Source organism: Mus pahari, chromosome 5 (assembly GCF_900095145.1).
Source record: "Mus pahari chromosome 5, PAHARI_EIJ_v1.1, whole genome shotgun sequence".
Taxonomy (NCBI): domain Eukaryota; kingdom Metazoa; phylum Chordata; class Mammalia; order Rodentia; family Muridae; genus Mus; species Mus pahari.
The window spans coordinates 151,108,329-151,114,245 of record NC_034594.1 but is presented as its reverse complement, the minus strand read 5'-3'; the positions used below and the strand labels follow the sequence as shown (position 1 = coordinate 151,114,245).

The following is a 5,917-nucleotide window of genomic DNA, read 5'->3' as shown; positions in this document are numbered from 1 at the left end:
AAAAAAAAAAAAGCAACACTTGGGTTGATAACTGTCCATAACTGTTTGTGTCATGAGTGGGCCGGGATCGGTTTATGAAATTTATCTCTTGTACTTACTTTCTTTAGTATGTTTGCATATATGTGTATGTAAGCATGGGCATGCTTGTGTGTATGTGGGGGGGTATACATGTATGTGTTTGTGCACATGTTTGTGCATGCACAAAGAGGCCTGAGGTCAACCTCAGATGTTACTCTTCAGGTACCACCCACCCTGTGTTTTTTGAGACGGGATCTTTCACTGGCTTGGAACTCACCAAGTAGGCTGGACTGACTGGCCAGGAAGCCAGAGCCAAGGCCTCCTGGATGAGTGAGGATAGCAACTATACAGTCAGTTACAATGGTCTGACCAAACTTTTCAATTCTCTAGATCAATGGATCTCAACCTGTGGATTGGGACTCCTTTGAGGGTCAAAGGACATTTTCACAGGGGTCATCTAAGACCACCTGAAAACACATTTATATTACAATTCATAACACTAGCAAAATTACAATTCTGAAATAGCAACAAAATGATTGTTTGGTTGGAGGTCACCACAACATGAGGGTCCCAGCACTAGGAAGATTGAGGACCACTGCTCTAGATGGAGAGAAGGAGCTTTGCGGAGGCTTACCCATTTCCCTCCCGACACAGCCTGGTCCACTTCATATCCTCTGTGATTCTCACTCTGTCTTCAAGACCCTGGCATTGTCTGCTCTCTCACCTCTAGGGGTCTAATCTAAAAAGCTTCCTGTGTCATAGGGCCAGTCGCTCTTTGTCTTCTCTTGACCATATGTTCAAGAAGATTTTCACCCTGGTCTTTCTCTTCTATGCGTAGGTCCATTCACCACGGTTTTCCTCTTCTGTGAGCAGGTCCTCTCACCCTGCCCTTTTCTCTCTGTATCTAGGCTGAGTCTCTTAGAAGCAGTCTGGCAACCTCTAGCTCCCTCCCCGTTTCCAAGAAACAGCCACTATGATTCTTGATCTCATTACAACAAAATCAGGCCACACCCCTGAGAACCAGATAATTAATCATCAGAGCCAGTCTGGGGCACTTCCAGTTCATCAAGGGTCCTTAGTCACAGACACCTGTGTAGTGCTGAGAAATGGGGTGTAATTCACGACAGGCAGCCAAGGCAGCCTACTGGGCTGGCCTATCAAATGTCAATTTTTCCTCAACAGTAAGAGAAGGAAGGATAGCGTTTGGTACAAAACAAAACAACCAACCAACAGACAACCAAAACCCAGCAGACAAGAGTACACTTAAAACTATATTTAAAACACTTATCACCGGTAGGACAATACATGCTCTAGATAAGAAACAGGAGCCACATTTTCGGGCTATACTGCCAGCCACCAATTACCAATCAAAGAATCAATCAGTGATACCTGATGGCACCGCACCTTCTCCGTGCTGGATACCAAGCAGGGCTTGCAGAAGTCTATGGCTAGGCTGGCCCTGGCATGAGTGTAGCTTAGAACCAACATGGCTTCTCTTCAGGCAGCCTCTCCCTCTAGCCCAAGTTTTCCAGATGCTGGTAGCAGCTAGCCAAGCCCCCTGCAATGGGAGTGAACTACCTTCAGAGCAAGGTCCCTGTCAATTCTCAGACTTCCCCATCAAACCAAGAGAAGGCAAGCAAGGGCAAGAAGGTGCAAGGGTAACCCACAGTACAATGCAAGGGATCAGATAGTGAGATAAAAAGGACCTGAGCGAGTGAAGTGTAATTCAGAGGGATGTGGCAGGGTTAAACGTGGGGGCTTGGTTGGTGCACTGACGATTTACATTCTGTTAGCAGCTTAGATGCCTACAGGCTGGCCAGACACCACTCCCACCCAGCCAGGTTATCATCACTCTAACTCAGAGCTCCAGGCTACACAGTTTCGTGTTGCCTACCACAGAGGGCTGGCTAGGAACTCTGAGAATCGATGAAACTCTACTCACAGAAGTTCCTCTTGAGAGTCTGTAATGACTCCATTGCTGACTACACGATATCATGTGCTCTCAGTAGAGTCCTACAGAGCTATACAGAACGCATCTGTGTGTTCTTATTACATTTCCTACATGCTCAAGCGATGACGTCACCTGGCTTTACATTTTCTAGGCTCTCACTGTGCTCGCTGAACATTCCCTCTGAATGAACCCCAATATGAATGAACCCCACTTTGAATGAACCCCGATGGGCCATGCTCTTGCTGCTCCCATGATTTATTTTCTCAGCCTCCAAAGCCCTGAGCAGCAGCATCCTTCAAGACCAGGCCTCTCCCCCACAGCCTTCCACAGTTGCTTTGGTTTGCAGGACCTTCTGCTGGTCTGCATTATGGGCTCAGCCACATGGCAGTGTGTCTCTGTTCATTGTCCTCTCTCTGGATATTTCACACTTCTCATGGTTGTCTTAAACTCTGTGATGCTGCCCCTCCTACCGTAAGTATGGGAATGCCTGATCAATGGCCCACAATTACTGCAGTTTTGATCATGGGTGTTTTATCAATGTTTTAGAGGTGTGGCCTACAGAGTGACACTGTTGGGAAGTGGTGGAACCTTTGGGTGGTGGGACACTGTGGGAGGTCTGGGTCACTGGGCCCATGACTTTGAATGGAGCTATGAGAATCTAGCTTTATTCCCTCTTTCCACTCCCAATCATCATTGTTCTACTATGTATGCCTTGCTGGGTGTGCTGCTTCATTATTGGTCTCAAAGCAACAAGGTCAACTGAGCATGACTGAGCCCAGAATCTAAAGCCTTTCTTCTCCCTTCTCTTCCTTCCTCTCCTTCTTCTCCTGCTTCCCCCTCCTCTTCCTCCCCCTCCTCTTGTTTGTCTGGTTTTCTGAGACAGGGTTTCTCTGAGTAGCCCTGGCTGTCCTGAAACTAGCTCTATAGACCAGGCTAACCTTGAACTCAGTGCTCCACCTGCCTCTACCTCCTTACTCCTTTCTAAGTTGATCATCTCAGATCAACTTAGTAATAAAAAAAATTGACTAATACAACAACCAACAATAAAGTTCATTCACACGGGATTTTCCTATGGAAAGGATGTCATACTATTACTTTTGGTTTCATAATAATAATGTGCCCAGCAGAAGGACCCTGGCCATTATCTATCAAACTCCCATACATAAGAAAATTGAGGCTCAGAAAGGCTAATTAAAGTCAAATAGCTTATGACCCCAAGCTTAATCTTTCCACTATAGCATGCAGTAAGCCCAAGCTCATTCAACAGCGTGGATCTATAGGCAGTGGCTTGTATGGTGGTGACATCCAGAGGTGTGTGATCATCTCTGCTGTTACATATACATCACACAGAATCAGAGAGCTCACCGTTATTTCCCAGCAACACAATTATAATTCTTTTTCAGTCAGAAAGCAACTAAATCATTATAATTCTCCAAAGGCAAAACAATCACAGATGAAACATAACTGCCTACCCTGTCGTTCTAAATCCCAGGCGTCTCCTGTGCCTGAGGACTGGCCGGCTAGGTAGGAAATTCCTTCGAGGAAGCCTTATGGCTTCTTTTAAAGAAGTTGTTCGTGATTTATGTTGATCACGTCTGACGGCCAGCATTTCTCTTAATAATAATCATAAATAAGACAGACAAGGTCACCTAACCTGAAATGAGCAAGTCTTCCCTGCAGTATCTATCACACAGCCCTCGGTCTATGGTGGCTGCGGTGGCTGTGCACAGAGGTCTGATGCTCGGGACACTCCATATTAAATCCCGTCTCCAGCACCTTCCCTGGCGTTTTTATGACACACTATTTTCCTTCAATAGCCTTCTAAGAGGAGTCCCTCAGAGGGCAGCAGTTACGACGGGAGTCAGCCCTGAGCAAGGACATGTGTGGAGCCCGCTACCTCTCTCCAAGCTGTCTGTCATTCTCCACACTGTTGTTCTCTCTCCCCATCCATTCCATGGCTTCCCTGCTGCACTCCAAACTGACACACTAAGGAGCCTTGACTAGAAAGTTGAAGACGGTGGAAGAATTAAGTAGCTGGGTAGTGAGGGACACATTAAATTAGAAAACAGAAGCTTGCTCCACCGGGAAAGTGTGAGCGAGCCTTGAAGCAAATGCTACTCTGTTCTCCGGGCTTTGAAGACCAACACAGAGTAGACAGTAATGACAAGCAATGCCTGTCAGTCAAGTACTAGGAAGGCCAGTACAAATATTTTCCATGAAGGCTGGTGTACGGAAAGTATTTTGTTATGTTCAGTAACTAATATCAGGACATTTCAGGGCCCCTGGCCTGGGGGACAGGTCACAGCACCTGCCCTGACACACTGAGCAGCTTGACATTTTTACCTCCTCCTAGGGGCTGGGGCAGGAGGTGTGTGTCTTCTGAAAAGCCTGTTCCAAGACAGGGATGAAATAAGACAGACTAGAAACGCACAGCTAGGAAGTATAGATGCCAGTGTGGCCGAGCTTGCGCAGAATGGAGTGTCCTCACGGAAGCCTTGTGCTGCGGTCTACAGTGCCCCGCACAGATGGATGGACCTCTTACATCATGGTAGATGGGGATGGGAAACCACAAGCTTAGGTAGTCCCCGGAGAATGAATTCTTTGATCCAAGGAAGACAAATAGTTTATGACAGACATTGCTCTCAGCCCTTATGTGGGCTGGTCCATTGCAGAGCTCGGTGTGTGTGTGTGTGTGTGTGTGTGTGTGTGTGTGTGTGTGTGTGTGTGTGTGACAGCTGGCAAGAAACAGGCAAAAGCAACCCCATGGCAGGTTGTAAAGGCCCAAGGATGGTTCCCGAAGCAGCTGCTGGGGGAGAGGGACCTGTTTCTGCATGTCACCCCATCTCTTGATCCTGACTAGGCTGGTAGCATTGACATGCGGGGCAAAGGATTCGGAGAGCTCTCAATTGTAGATAGAGCCTGGCTGTGCATGGAAGATGGTAGACAGCCAGGCCAGGCCAGGCCAGCAGGGCATTTGGTTCTGCTGCCCTCACTCAAAGGAGTGCAGAAGTGTACACAGGGCAATTGATTTGATTTCATTAAGAAAAAAAAAATCAAAAGTTCTTGCACTAAGGAACTGATAGGCACCCTTTCTTTAGTATCTAGTGAAGAATGACATTTCAGATAAAATTCTCATGGCATCTAAATTATTCTTAGTCCCCATGCCTCTGTCTCTACCCACTTTCTTCTCTCTGTCCTTTAAATTCACCTGCTCCATGGTATCCGGGTCACCAGCTCTGACCTTGGTCTTCTTTTTGCCAAACATAACTTACTATCATATGTCTACCCCAAATTCCAAAGAACACATCAATACCTCAGGCATGAGGTGTTGGGTGTATGTACCTTCTGACCCCATATTTCCGGAGATGGCCAAGTCCCCCTACGCACAGGTAGGCAGCATGGAGCATGGCATATATTGCCTAACACTTGGGGAGAGGCACTGCAGGACCCATGGCTGGTGTGTGTCTATGACTGTCACCAGTGTGTTTGGGGTAGGAATGGAGAAAGGCCCTCTTCCATCCCACTTTCAATGAGACGCCCTATGTCCCTGAGGGTGGTTTCCAGAGTCTTGGAAGCCACCAGCTCCACATATAGGCATCTGTAGCTACTAGGTCAGAAGGGTTGGGGGTCTGACTGATCTCAAATAGGCTCTGGGCATTATTCTCGGCCTTTGAATGTCGACTTGAAGGCAGAGATAAGGGAAACTGGAGGCAGCAAGGACCAGTTCTCTGCCTGGCACCTCCACAGAGAGAATCTCCTGGCATCGAGTAGAAAGTCTCTGGGGGTTGCATCCTCAGCCAAGGTCTCTGGTATCAGGACACGGAGGAAAGGGAGCACAAGACCCCAGCTCTGGTATCTAGACCAACGCCCCATGGCTGGTCGAGAACAGGGAGGTGGGGTCCCGGGAGCCTGAAGCCTCTGTACCCCCAAGCCATGCCAGGTACCCAC

The 5,917-nt window shown here is 47.7% G+C and overlaps 1 protein-coding gene across 4 annotated transcripts in view; it reads right to left on the bottom strand.

The window, feature by feature from the left end:
- The window catches only part of Kif26b (kinesin family member 26B), a 403,835-nt gene that overhangs the window by 7,651 nt on the left and 390,267 nt on the right, over window positions 1–5,917 (bottom strand). The gene's annotated exons all lie outside the window — the stretch shown is intronic.